The sequence below is a fragment of the Ursus maritimus genome, unplaced genomic scaffold, assembly GCF_017311325.1.
Source record: "Ursus maritimus isolate PB19 unplaced genomic scaffold, ASM1731132v1 scaffold_2, whole genome shotgun sequence".
NCBI lineage: Eukaryota > Metazoa > Chordata > Mammalia > Carnivora > Ursidae > Ursus > Ursus maritimus.
The window spans coordinates 31,988,340-32,003,254 of NW_024424452.1; the positions used below are offsets into that span (position 1 = coordinate 31,988,340).

Here is a 14,915-nt window from a genome sequence, read left to right on the forward strand (position 1 = left end):
ACCCTAAGGACCTAGGTGGTGCAGGGGAGAACCGGAACCAAAGCCGCAGAGTTCTGCCTTCTGTTCCAATGGAAGGAACAGACAATAAATAATTTCACATTGTGATAAGGATCATCAGCTGGCCACTGGATAGTAGGCGACTGATTCGCTCAGCAGCCCCACATCACAGGGAAGGCTCACAAACGTGCTCTCAATGCTCTGACCGTGGGTCCCACTGAGACAGCCTGTGTTCTTGGTCACTATGGCAAGGGTGACAAAGAGGGGGACCGAGATGACTGGGGATCCATCTACCTGCTTAGCCTGGGCGCCCCCCAGTTGGCTCTCAGGATAGCGAGAGTGGGAAACATCCGCTCACAACACCAAAGAGTCACGAGAGATTTATAAACACTCCTCTCTGTCTGTGTTCTTTCCCTATTGCTCTGTGTGGGTTTAACATCAAGGTGGGAAAGAAACACACAAACAACAAACACAACGCAAGAGGGTGGTTCCCAGCCCTCTGGTGTGGACTTGGGGCTCGGCGAACCCGGTGAATCTGTGTGTTTAAGGGTTAGTCAGGGGCCTGCGCTGTGTCACACATCTTGGAAGCCCCAGGACCAGGCTTCAAAATCCAAGTCTGCGGGACTCTGTGGATTAGTTCTGCTTAAAAGCCAGGATCGAAGATATCGATAGCAGGATTGGCAGATCGATTCAGCATTCAAAGACCATACGCGCCACTTGCATGCCTTATTATTATTACACTTTTATAACCAGGTATAAAAACGAAGACTTGATATTCAGGAGTAGCAAAGAGGTACGCGATGCAGCTGAGATCACCGCTAGTTCACGAATTTAAAGATGTGGACCAACAAATACAGGATTTGAGTCCCGTTTAGGTAAAAACATGAATTATCTCAATGTCTTCATCATTTGTCATTTGATAGAGCAGATGATCTATCGAAGGCAGGGCTGTCCCACAGAAATAAAATGTGAGCTTCTCAACATACCCACATAAGTTTCATTTTATACTTCTAGGGCCACGCTAAAAAAAGGAAAATCAGGGGCGCCTGGCAGGCTCAGTCATGGAGCATACGGCTCCTGATCTCAGGGTTGTAGGTTCCAGTCTCATGTTGGGTGTAGAGGTTACTTAAAAATAGAATCTAAAAAAGTCAAAACTGGTGAAATCTATAATCTTATTTAACCCAACATATCTAAAAAAATAGAATCATCTCAACATGTACGAATATGATTATTAAGATATTTTACATTCCTTTCTTTATTTTGTACCGACATCCGAAGCCTGGTCTAAGTTTTACACCCACGGCAATATCTGTATCTGGACGAGCCTCATCTCAGGTGCTTGCCTGTCACACTTGGGAGGGCCACTGTGCTGGACGCTGCAGGCTGACACACTGTGTTGGGGCTGTGAAGTAGTGGACGTGTCTGGCCGGGCCTGTCTGAGCTACATGTGGTGACAGGGAGTTTAGTGTAAGAGCTGCTCCCGGTGGCTGTGCAGACAGGACTGTGAGTGGGACCCAGTGCAAAAATGAATATTCAAAGCTCCTTTGTCGAGAAAATGATTAAGAATTTCAAGATGGTGACAGTAGAGCATTAAAACCAAGCGTGGGAAGGGCCCTGGTGAGCGCGGGCCCTGTGTGACCACATGGGTCACAAGCCCGAGGCCGACTCTGGGTGCAGACGAGAAAGACCCTTCCGGCGCATTCATCCTGGTGCTGGACGGCACTAACAAGCGTAACCAGCAACCACAGCTACAAACATTTACCGACCGCCGACTCTGGGCCAAGCCCTGTGCTAAGCTCTTTACGCACGATACGGCACCTTCAAATTTCCAAATTCGAACAATCCTATAAGTAGTTGCTATCACTCCGTTAACAAACAAACCAAACAATAGAACAAGAGCATTCCATAAAACCCCATATATCTGAGACACAAGTATCAAACTTCAGGCAATTTCTCACTGACACAATGCCATTACCTAATAGCCCACATTCAAGTTCGCCCACTTGTCCCTGAAACGTCTTTCATACTTGTTCTTCTTGTGTTCCTGGCGCCACCGCAGACCATACGCGTCCGCTCTCACGTGGCTCCTGCTCTCTTTAACCTGGAACCGCTCAGCCGTCCTGCCTTTTCATGACACGGGCCCTGTAAGAGTCCAGGCCAGTTGTTCTGTATGTATTTCATCTTAAGGTCCTTGTAAAACAGACTGCAGCTCAAGGGGCACAGGGAAAAAGGTCTGCAGGGTGCTGTAACGCCAGGGGTACTAGGTATCGGGGCAGGTGGGGAGAGGGCGTACAGCACCAGGTCTACTCGAAGTTAAAGATTCCCTGAGGCAGGGACAGCGGAGGTTTAAAGGTGATGAGGGCCTTGCCAGGTGGACGAAGGGGGTGAGGCCAAGCAGATGGAGGCCACGCGCGAGGGGGACAAGAGACTGCCATCCTGGAGGATATTCAAGGGCAGCAGTCCTTCTGAGGGTGAGGAACCAGGCCAGGGACTGGGGACTGTCCCTCCTTGCCTGCAGCCTTCCTGAGGCCATCCCGCCTCTGACCCCGTCCTCTCCCAAGGTGCCCCAGACGGGCCAGCCTGTAGTCAGCATTCACCTCCGAGAGGCCGGCCACCAAGTCTCCCCAGTGTTCAGGGTCAGGCGACACGAAGGATTCTTCCAGGGGTGCTGTGGCCACCGGCTCTGCACGCCTAACTACAAAACGGTAAGTCATCCGGATTCTACACTGCGCCCTGCAAGTGAAATTTTGCTTTCTAAACCTGTTTCCTTCGCACTGCCTTCGCACGGGCTGCCGCCGTGAAAACCCCAACAAACTCAAAATGAACTTCTCTAATTGACCTCAGAAGGTGAGATGAGGAGTCACCGCCCAAAGCTCCCTCCTACATGCTCTTTGGCATGGGCCATCCTTGGCTGTCGCAAAAGATTCTTCACGGCAAACCCTGGTCCCGTGGAGGGCAAAGCAAAGTGCCCTTGATGCCCCTCCTCCCCACCCTGGGCCTTCCATTCCCGAGTTTCAAAGAGACAGGTGTATGTGTGAGTGTGCTATGCTTACTGCAGGAGCAAAGAATTGATTTATTTAGCGCTTGAGCAAAAATACCTTTCAAGGTGACCCTTGCTTTATTTCCTGGGGACAGAAGGCAGACGCCTGTAGAAATGCTTTCTGCAAGCCCACGGGCAAAGCAATCCTTTATCTGTCATTTTAATACCATTTTTATTTTTGTTCTACTTTATTTTTTTTAATTTTTTTCCCCCCACTCTGCTCCCACTTTAAAGGGGCTCATCCCACTGTGCTCCTGCCACTGAGCATCCTTGAAAATCTGTCGCCGCATAGTTGTGCGCCCTTTTCAGACCAAAAGCCACACACACGCACTTGCACACACGCCAAGACAGGTACACACATGGCACACACACTTGCACACCCAGCAGCACAGATAACAGCCACTGACACATGTTGAGACACACCTCCATATACCAGTAGATACACTTAAATACCTCTCTCTCTCTCTCTCTCTCTCTCACACACACACACACACACACACACACACACACACACACACACACACACACACGTCTGCACTCACAGTGCCTGGTAGTCAGGGTCCTGCAGCGCGCCAGCTCCCGCCTGCTTAAAAACGCCTCTCTATGCCATTCTCTGGCGGAGTCCCAGGGATGACTGGCTGGGTTCATCCTAAGAGGTGCCTTAGTACCAGCTCCCCTTAGGAGGATGCCTGGACTTCCAGGCAGTCCCCAAACATGCGCTCAGGGTACTGGGAGGGAGGAAAAGAGCTCTAGAAGCAAAGCAGGTTTGAGCAAAGGACGCTCTCAGCCAGTTCCCAGCAAGTGCTAGGAGGCAGGGGGATGGAGAGGGTGAAGGAGGAGGGGCGGGAAGAGAGGAGAGGCTGAGAGGTGAAGCCACAAAGAGGTTTCAGGCAGAAACAGAAAGGAAAAGATCCATACAGAAACAAAGACAGAGGCTGAAAAAAGATAGATAAACGTGCAGAGAAAAATAGAACATGGGCTGTTTAGACGTTTTTAAGCCCAGCTCAGTTGAGACCGGAAGGATGAGCCACCTGACATGGGACCTTCTGAAATAGGCTCTCTGCCTGCCCCCCCCCCACCCCCGCTTCTCCATCCAGGGGCCTCTTGCCAGATTTTTCTCTCATAGGCTCGGGACCCCTGGAGTACAAAGCAGTGATCCAAGGCTTCCAATTTCTAAATGAACCCCCTCCGCCCTCCTGTGGGGGCGGCACAGCAGATCTGCCTATGGCATGGCCCCAGACATGAAGGGGCTCTGAGGGGCACCAAGTCATCTCCAAGACCACCCCCCCCCCGCCGCCCCCGAGCCAGAGGGGTGGTTCTGGCTGTGACCATCCACGTGACCTCCTCTCCAGGTGGGGGTTTGGGGCATCAATTACTATAGCCCCCCCAGTATAGCCCAAGCTGGGGTCAATGCCTGTGGCGGGGGGGGGGCAGAGAGGAAATGGGGATGGTTGGCTGCAAGATGGGGAGGGGAGAAGGAGGGGCGACACAGAGCTTTCGGTCATGTGCAGCTCATCAGTTGCCATGACGACAGCAAGGGGGTGGGGGCACCCGGATGGGAGGCTGCGAGAGACATGTTGGTTCTAAATCACGGTGACAGTACTTCAGTTGAGCTATTACGCTGTTGCTGTGGCAACCAATGGGATCAAATCGCAGAGGAAATCTATAATTATTACAAGCCAGATCCAACGAACTTGGCGCAGTAATCAGCTCATTAGGGCAATTCAACGTTAACTCTGGGAGGGAGCAACGCCGACCCCAGCCCCCAACTCTGGGAAGAATAAGGCCAAAGATACCCTGTAAGGCACATCTGTTGGTGCCACAGATGGGAATCCAGGAGGCTCTCTTAGCCAAAGGAGGAGAATACCTATTAAGTGAAACCACATGAAATCGCCAACCTTTGACCATTGAAAAATATTTTCCATGAATTTACTGTGGAAATTTCCAACCTACAGGAACACTGAATTTGACAGTGAATACCTGTATACTGCCTCCACCCCCAGCTCCTGCTGACCCCATTGTACCATGCTTGCTTTATCACACGTCTACCCTGCTATCTACCCGTTAATCCTCTGTTTCTGGCGCGTTTCAAAGTAAATTGCAGACATAGTGATGTGCCTGTCCCCCTCAAATACTTTAGCCTGCATAAAATTAAGGATTCTGTCATTTTTGAAAAACAAAGGCAGCAATTTCATACGGTTCAATCTAAACAGAATAAAGTCTAGATTTCTATCATCCATCTACCCATCTGTCCATCTATCCATCCATCCTTCTGTCCATCTACCCACCCATCCATCCGTCTTCTCTTCCATTCACCCATCCACCTGTCTGTCCATCCATCTGTCCATCCATCCACCCACGCACCCATCCATCCATGCACTCCAGGGAGAGCTCATGTACACTCACGATTTCCACAGAAGATTCACCATCCCCAAATCTTCCTTCCTGGGCCAGTAGACACCACCAACAGGATGTCCTGCATACCGAGCTCAGTAGGTTCTCAGCTAAAATCATCGTTTTCCCTTCACACACTTATTGCCTTTCCTATGTGCAGCATCTCAGTAAACACACCCGATTTGCTCAAGTAGGAAGCCCGAGACCCATGCTTGGTTCCTCCGTCCCGTTCCCTTCGCTCAGCACCACACCCTGGATTTGGCCTCCACTGTAGCTCTAACCTCCACGCCCCCTCTTGCTCTTCCCCTTGGATCAGGTCCCCAGTTTCCTGGCTGGACAGCTGCCCCAGCCTCCCAGCGGCCACCTCGCACTCCCTCTGCTTTTTGCACACTGCCCTCCAGTCATGAACTATCTGGCCATGTGGATAGTGTGGGGGAATGGGCACCTCATGCATTGTTGGTGGCGCTACACATTTATACACATACCTGGGAGGGCTTTTTAAAAAATTTTTTTAAAGATTTTCTTTATTTATTTGACAGCGAGAGAGCCTGCGAAAGAGGGAACACAAGCAGGGGGAGTGGGAGAAGAAGAAGCAGGCTCCTAGCAGAGGAGCCCGATGTGGGGCTCGATCCCAGAACGCTGGGATGACGCCCTGAGCCGAAGGCAGACGCCCAATGACTGAGCCACCCAGGTGCCTCGGGAGGGCATTTTTATCAAAATCTACAAACTTTTAAATGCACCAGCCACTTTTCTGCAGCATCATGCTGCTTGAAGGAATTTGCCTCATTGATATAAACGGAAAGCAGCCCAAATGTCCACCACTGGCAACTGGCTAAATGAATTCTGGAGCATCTGTAACACAGAATAACATTCACCTGATAAAAAGAATGAGGTAGTGCTTTATGTACTGATGAGAGAAAGTGTTCAGCCTATTAAGTTCAAGCATGTTGCGACACAGCATGTATGGGGCAAGGTGTCCTGTGTCCCCAGCACCTTCTACACTTGGGCCCCAGGTTGGTTTGAGACATAAGTGGGTGCCAGGGCGTCCAGGGAGCACGGCTTTGAGCTGCCTTTTCTCTGCCACAAGTGATAACACTGCTCCCCACCAGGCTGGAGACCAAGAGGCCCGGGGGTGCCCTTCCTGCCCTTCCAGTCTGCCTCGAAAACGCACAGCACCCCACCTGCTCTCCCAGGCAAGGTCACCCAGCAGGCTGCTGGACTGTGTTAGGTGTTGGTCTTCTCTCTGGTTCGGGGGACGCCTGCGGACGCCTGTGGCCAACATCTGACTGGAGGGGAAGCGAGACTAAAACCTGCCTCTGGAAAATTTTGCAAGGTCGACAGGAGAACACCTGGTTTCCGGTTCCTGCTCAGACCCTGAGGGCTCCTGTGCCTCCCTGTCTCCCCAGCTCTATGTGGGGCTGACTGTACCTCCTGGGGCTGTTCTGAAGGTCAAATGTGGCAACAGGGGCGAAAACAGCGTGCCAAGGTCAGCTTGCTGAACCACTGAGAGGTAGTTACAAATGTATCTTCAGGGTCTACTCAGCCACCTCAGAATGCTCATAAGCACACCCAGCACGTATTTCTGTCTGAGCACCTATCCTGTGCTGAGGACGCAGCCCCGCACTTCACATACACGGTTTCATTTAAGCCTCAAAACCCTTTGGTGGTAGGGATTTTTGCTCCCACTTTGCAGATGGGAAAGTCGAGGCACACAGAGGTTAGGGACTTCTCTAGGAGCATACAGAGCATGATGCTACCCAGATAAGCCCCTAAACTTTCTTCCTTCTCTTTTTTTTAAATAAAATTTTATTTATTTATTTGAGAGAGAGAGCACACGTGCATGAGGGACAGGGATGGAAGGAGAGGATAAGCAGACTCCCCACAGAGCAGGCAGCCCCATGCGGGACTTGATCCCAGGACCCTGAGATCATGACCTGAGCCAAAGTCAGACACTTAAGTGACTGAGCCACGCAGGCGCCCCAAGCCCCTAAATCCTTCCGGCAGTAAACTTCAGGCTTTTCCCATTTCTTAACCATTCCTGCTTCTTAAATCATGCCTTTAGATCAGTGCTGTTGAAAACAAATATAAATGTGAGTCACAGAAGGAATTTAAAATTTTCTAGTGGCCATATTACCAAAAAAAGGGGGGGAAAGATTAAATTAATGTCAGTTGTATGTTCCATTCAACTTGGTATATCCAAAAGTCTTCATTTCAGCAAATAATCAATATGAAAATGAATCAAGGAGATGCTAATATCTTTGGTCCTGCTACATCTTTGAAATTCCATGTGTACTGTATGCTTACAGCACCTGTCAGTGCAGATGAGCTACATTTCAGGTGCTCAGGAGCCACATGTGGCTTCCTGGAGAATGCAGCTTAGCTTATCCACTCCTGGAATGAGTCCAAACCTTAATGATATTGCCCATCATTTACTGAGCACCTGCTACATGCCTGGCCCTGTTCTAATTATTTCACATATTTGAGTCCACTTATTCTCACGACTCCAGGAAGCAGGTGCTCCTATGAGCTAAAGAGGAGAAACATGTAGCCCAGGTAGTTTAGGAACATGCCCAAGATCATAGAGCTAATTACCTACCCAAGGAGCTGGAGTTTGAACCGAAGTTCATCCAGAAACCTGGCCGCTCCCATAGCCACCGACAGATGCCAAATATCCCATTACAACACGTCAGTCACACAGGTCTGTAAAAATTAAACTCCCAAGAGGAGGATTTGACTTGTGGCTCTTAATTTTAAACAATCTGATTAATCAATATGCAAGATCATTTAAGCATTAGCCGAAAAGTCGGCAACTCATCTGAACTTTGTACCCGCATGGGACCTTAAGAATCAATAATAAACCAGACAATGAATGCCCCCACCCATGTGCCTCCTTTCGTCTGGATGGGATGTGAATTAGAGGGACTAGTCAAGTCCAGCATCTAGCCCCTCGGAGCAGCTCCCTGTTGGACACAGCGGTGGCTTCTTCCTTCACGGGATCGCATGTGAAAAGGCAGGCTGGCTCTTGCTTGCCCCTCCTGTTTGTGCCAAATCTGACCCATGACTTGTAAGAATTGGCTGTGTCTCACTGGGGATGGGGATGGTGGTGCTGACACTGCAACTGGCTCTGGGGAGATCCTGGCCAGAGCCCGAGAGATACGTGCCCTGGAGCTGCCAACATCCCATGTTACCCCCGGGTAACATGCACCGGAGCTCGGTCCAGCCAGCTCTTTGGTTCCATAGTGTGGCTGCTGTCTCAGAAACGCAGGCTTCACTCTTGCCTCTTGCAAACTGGCTTAGAAGCCAACCACACTTTGGTGCTGACTTCTTGAACAGGACCAGAATTACCCGGTCATCAGCTGGAGGATGAAACTAGAGAAGGGAGCAAGAAAGGGAACTCTGATCTGCGTCTGAAATATGACTCTGATTCATCTGTGTCTCTCCTTCATTTCCACGGCCTCCTTCAGACCACCATGGTCATCTACTGCTGGGACAGTCACCTTCCTGCTCCCGCGCCCTCTGGTTGTTACTTCTCAGCTCAACATGGTTCCCAGACTTTCATGAGGCCTCTGAGACACTGCCCAAGCAACCCCTGCCTCTGATTCCTGGAAAGCACAGAGCGCTGTGGCCTCAGGGCCTTTGCATGGGCTATTCTTGCTGCCTGGATGGCCTCCCCCACTTCTCCTCAGTCAACTTACATGCATGCCTCAGATTTTGAACATCCTATGTTACCTCCTCAGAGAAGTTTTTTTCTTAATTGTATGGAGATAAAAGCATCTACTGCAATTTCTTAGAGTGGTCTTGTTTCTCGCCACTTACCACCGTTTGCACATGTATATTCATTTGTGTATCAGCTGAATATGTGCCTTCCATGCCATTCCCCAGAGATGCAGTGCATCCCTGCAGATGGCACAGTGCCTGGGACACACGACGGGCACGTTCAGTGTCTGCTGAATGAATTCTTACTATTCCCATCTTACAGATAAGAGACCTGAGGGCTTGGAAGAAAAGAAACTTGCCCGAATAACACTTCTATTTTTTTTTTAAAGATTTTATTTATTTATTTTGACAGAGACAGGCAGCGAGAGAGGGAACACAAGCAGGGGGAGTGGGAGAGGAAGAAGCAGGCTTGCAGTGGAGGAGCCTGAAGTGGGGCTCGATCCCAGAATGCCGGGATCACGCCCTGAGCCGAAGGCAGATGCTCAATGACTGAGCCACCCAGGCGTCCCGACACTTCTATTTTTTTAAAAAAGTTCTCGATGTCCTACTGTGTGCAAAGTCCTAACCGAAAGGGTCTAGAGGCTCTACCAAGAAATGTGGGCAAATGGCTCATATGCAGAAGTAGCACAGGAACTGTGAAGCCTGCCTGCTCTCTTTAACCGCTTTGTGAAATTGAGGGTGTCATTACGTGCGGAGTCAATGTCCTCTCATTCCTGGGTGAAATGATACCCAGAAGGAAAAACCAACCACAACCAGGAGTTACACTAATGCCTTTCTGATCTCAGGTGTGAACGTCAGAACATCACCCCTGGCTCTCCAAACAGACCCTGCTGGAGAGTATCTTGGTGCTCCCAGATAATTCCACCTTCAGAAATTTAGCTAACGCAAATAATCCTAAACAGAGGAGCAGTTCAGCCCTCAGAGATGGTCACAGCAGGGTAGTTTATAAGAGTGGATAGCTGAAAACAATGTGAACAACAAGCAGTAGGGGATCCCCCTCAAATTAGCTGTGAGATACAATAGCTTAATCATTTACCAAAAACTATGTAAAAAAGCAGGGAAATGATTTTCAAAGCAATGTAATGAGAAAGAACCGGGAAATTTTACATGCAGTCTGGCTATAATTTTGTCAAGGCACAAAAACAAAACCATAACCCAGTACACCGGAAAGCAAGGCTTGAAAGAAAGAAATGTGTTTTCTGTTCAACACTTTTATCTTCCATCTATGGAGTGACAGTCTACTTTTCTGAATTTTCTGAATCATCGTAATGATGTGTATTATTAGTTTATTCTGATGTTTGGAGGGAAGATGCCTCCCTGGCCTTCTTGAATAATATACAGAAAGAAGGCATAAGAGGGGTGAGTGCAGCCTCCATTAATGGCATGCGAGTGCGTCTAGACATTTAATTATAGGAAAACAACTACGGAATAATTTGACATGGCATTAACACAGAGCCCAGAGGCCCTTGAAAATTGATCCGTGCTCGGTGGGGTTTCCGAAGGTGTGGAAAGAGGAGATGAGCTTCCAAATGGACTATAAAAAGTACATTAGATTTCTGGCACTGAACCAGGTCAAACTGGATGCCAATCCCCAGGTGGAAATGCTTGCAAGGTGAAAGTGGGTCAGCATCGGCAGGAGTTCAATTGACATGAAACAGGACTTCTCAGCTCACCCCAAGACGGCGGCGGGAGGTGGGGAGCGTGAGCTTCAGCTCGGAGTCTGGGGGTCTGGGGTTCACAGAAGGTCCCGGAAGAGGACGCTCTGCTGCTTTGCCACCCTGGGATTCAGACTCTAGGCTAGGGGTCCATAAATGCTTGCCAGCTGCCTGATTTTGCAAATAAACATTCTGGAACATGCGATCATTTGCGGCTGCTGCGGCTGCCTTTAAGGGCTAGGCTGGCACAGTGGAGAAGCCATGACAGAAACCCTAGGGCCCCAGGCCGAGGGCATTTACCGTCTGGCCCTTTGCAGACAGTTTGCTGACCTTCCATCCAGGCGCTCGCGGCCTTGAAACCGCAGATCTGTCCCATTTTCCCAATAAGAAACCAGTGGTCCGCGTCCCATTCCATGAGAAGTGTGGTTTTTCGAGAGGGCTTGTACACCCTGCTGCTTTCCACAGCGGACGGTGTCTGGTTTTGCTGCCAACGCGTCAGCGGTGCTGGAGGGGTGTGCTTCTCCAGACTTGGCCCCTGCGGTCGGCCTCGTTTGGCTCTATCGGCCAGTATTTATAAGACCCTTTCCCTGGCAATGATCTTGCATTTTAACAAATAAATTTAAGTGATTTTACATCACTATTCTGTCTGGAAAGCAGTATCACTTAATACAAATAGTAGGCTCCCATCAAAATGACACGATGACAACAGAGCTGCGTGCTCATCTGCACCTGGGTTCAGGCGCCCTCACGAGGCTCCAGGCCACCCCACCCTTCTGGGTGCCCCCTCTCCGGCATCCCATCTAACCCATCAGTAATCCCGCTGGCTTCCCCTTGGAAACAGATCCGGAATCTGCCCCGTTCTCCCACCTCCACCACTGCCACGCATGCCCAAACCCCCAGGGCGCCCCCCCCATGGCCTCCTGCCCAGAAGCCACGCACAGAAGGACAGCGTATGATCCACTTCCATGACACATCGGCAGCAGGCAAATTCACACAGACAGAAAGTAGACTTAAGGTTACTGGTTGCTGGAGCTATCGCTTACTGGTTGCAGAATTTTTATTTGGGGAGATGAAAAGGATTTGGAACCAGAGAGCGGTGAGAGTTGCATAGCACTGTGTGTCATTCATGCCACTGAATTGTACACTGAAAAATGTCAAATTTTGTGACATATATTTTGCCACAATTTGAAAACATTAATAATGTCATATACCCAAACCCACTGAATTGTACGCTTTGAAGGGGTGAATTGGACGGTGTGTGCATTATGTCATGATAGAGCTGTTAAACACGAAACAACGTGGCGGAAGTGACATGGTGCCAGTCCAGGCACGGCCCCTGACTGCCTTCATGGAACAAGGGACTACCTGGGAAACATTTGAGCCGTGAGAAACCCAAGTCACCAGGAGAGGTCCCGGAGGGGAGACCCACATGGAGAGAGAAGTCAGGAGCACTGCGGTGCCAGGCCTGGGGGTGAAGAAGCCATGTTGGACGTCCAGCCCAGTCCAGCCTTTGGATGATGCCAGCCCCAGCTGTACCTGGCCCAGCACTGCATGAAAGACCCTAAGCCAGGAGCACTCAACTGAGGCCAGTCAACCCACAGAAGTGGGGGAGATAATGATCAACCGTTGCCTGAAGCTGCTAAGTTTTAGGGGCTCACACCGTGGAAGCCACCTAGTAGAGGGAGAGCCCTCGGGGGGCTGCCTGCCACAGGAATGACGATACACAAGCTCGGCATAAAATATTGGCTCTTCTGGTCACTGCCTTTAGCTCTGGCAGGTCACTGAAAGTCAGCTTCCTTACAAGGGGCTTACCTGCTTTATCAGCTGGTTCTAAGGACAGACGATACAGCCAGGGATGTGTCCCACTTTGTCCACCTCTCTGGCCAACCCTGCTGGCCTGCCTGATCCCCCAGCTCCCCTCTCTCAGCAAGCTCTGATGGGGCTGGGCTTTAGGGGCCATGGGCTGAGGGGGACAAAGCTACTGCTGGAGGAGAGCTGGGAGCTCGGCTGCTCTGTCCTCCCTCTGGCAGCAGCAATACTTGGGCACACGGAGCTGGAGGCCTACTGCCTTTGGAGGGGGTACAGTCCTGCTGACACCTTGACTTTGGAGTTCTGGCCTCCAGCACCATGAGAGAGTCAATTCCTGCTGTTTAAAGCCACCTTGTCTGTCGTACTTTGTTGTATCAACCCTGGGAAATGTGTGCATTATCCCAAAGAACGTTTCTACCAGTCACATGAGAAAGGCCCTGTTCTCATCACCTCCAATCTACAAACTATTGTGTCCCCCACTTTAACATGTACACATGCGGGAAGGAGCCCAAGGTCCTACACATACCACTGAGGCCTGGGTCTGAACCCAGGCACTGACTCTACCTCTCGTGGCCTGATGTCACTCTGGATAATTCCAGGACATCCTCTCTTTCTGTCTCCACCCGAATCCAAGCTACTTCTCCCGCAAGCAGCCTCCTCAATGGTCTCCCTGCTTCCACTGGGCCCCCCGCCATCCACTTTCCAGGGGGCAGCTGGAGGGACTAAGCTCCAAGTCGCCCAAAACTGCACCACGCACCTGCTGTACCCCTGACCCTGCCCGGAATGCGTGCCCCCCACCTCTGAATGGCCAGCACCTTCTTCAGCTCTCACCTCCCTCAGAGAGGCCTTCCTTGACTCCCATGACCACACGTCACCAGACGTGATTTTTGTTGTGGCCTGTCATGGTTTTCTCGTTTCTTCATTGACGTGGCTGTCTTCTTGCATTAGAATGCAAGCTTCTGGCCTCTCTGGCTCACCTCTATTTCCTAGTGAGCGCGCAATATAAATTATGTGAATGTTGCTAAGTCTTTGGGATGTGGACACATCTGTGGATGGGAGCAGCAGGATGACTTAAGGGAAACTTAAGATCAACAAATGATCAATCTGGGCAGCTACCCTCTGGGGAAGTAGGCGGTCTTGGGTTTGCTCAGACAGGCCTGTCCAACGTGGGTGCACATTGGCTGCTGGGAACCTGGCTGCTGGGAACACTTCCCCATCTCTTCCTCAACGGTCCCATCAGCCGGTCCGCATCTGCAGACAAGGGCTGGTCCCGACTCCAGGAACACAGTCAGATTGCCGATTCACAAAATTAAGGAGGGCAACCTTTTTCCCTGGGGTTCTACTTGCAAGGTCACACCAGCCCTCTGTGTGTCTGTGCTGAGTCCTGGCAGAGTGGAATGAGCAATAGGACTCCGAACGACAGAGGTAATAGGCACTAGGGGTTATGGGCATGAGCTGGGCCCTGAGACGCAGGTTCAAGTCCAGTCGTGCCTGTACTATGGTTGCAGATCTGGATAAGTTACAAAAGGGAAATAGCCAGAATGTGCAGATTTTGGCTTGATAACTAAGAAAGCTTCTTGCATGGAAATGGGTTCCACTCCAGAGGCTGGACAACCCTTCTAGGATGCAGGAGAGGGGCTTCAAGCAACCGGGAAGGGGCTTGGTTAGACTGGATCAGCTCAGTGGTCCCTCCTGGCCCCAGGTTCTGAGACTCTGTGCCTGTGTGACTGCCTACTCTCCTGGGGCCACTGCTGTGCTCTGAGAAATAGCAGGTAATTGATGTCCCGGGGCAAACTGCTCCACTCGGTTATCACCGATAGCTGCTTGTGCCTGTGCTCACCGTGAGTGCTATTCATTCGAGACTTAGCAGCGCTCCGTTGCAGGCAAGACCCGTTCCCATTTTGCAGATAGGGAAACTGAGGCTCAGAGTAGTTAAGGCAAAACTCACCCCCACCCTTGCAGCAAGTAAGTGGCAGCTGGGGTTTGAACCCATATCTTTCTGGCCGCCTCACTTTTCTGCAGAGTCACGAGCACGGTGCTATGGGGTGATTCCACAGAGACGGAAAGCACAATCTCTACTGTCCTTTGACTCCTGCAGGAAATGAAAACTCCAGCAAGGCACCGGCCTCTTATCGCAGCCAATGCGAACAAACCATCTGCTTCCCATTTGGTCTTTTAGCAAAAACCTCTGAGGAGCGCCCCCCCCCCAATGCCAGCTCAAGTGGGGAGATGTCTTGTACACTCAGCAACTTTCTCCTGAAACCACGTGGCACCAACATGCCACTCTTATTTCCAAAGGACGT

At 50.6% G+C, this 14,915-nt stretch overlaps 1 protein-coding gene across 2 annotated transcripts in view; it reads right to left on the reverse strand.

Annotated features, from left to right (window-relative positions):
• The window catches only part of ABAT (4-aminobutyrate aminotransferase), an 81,979-nt gene that overhangs the window by 49,457 nt on the left and 17,607 nt on the right, over positions 1–14,915 (reverse strand). The gene's annotated exons all lie outside the window — the stretch shown is intronic.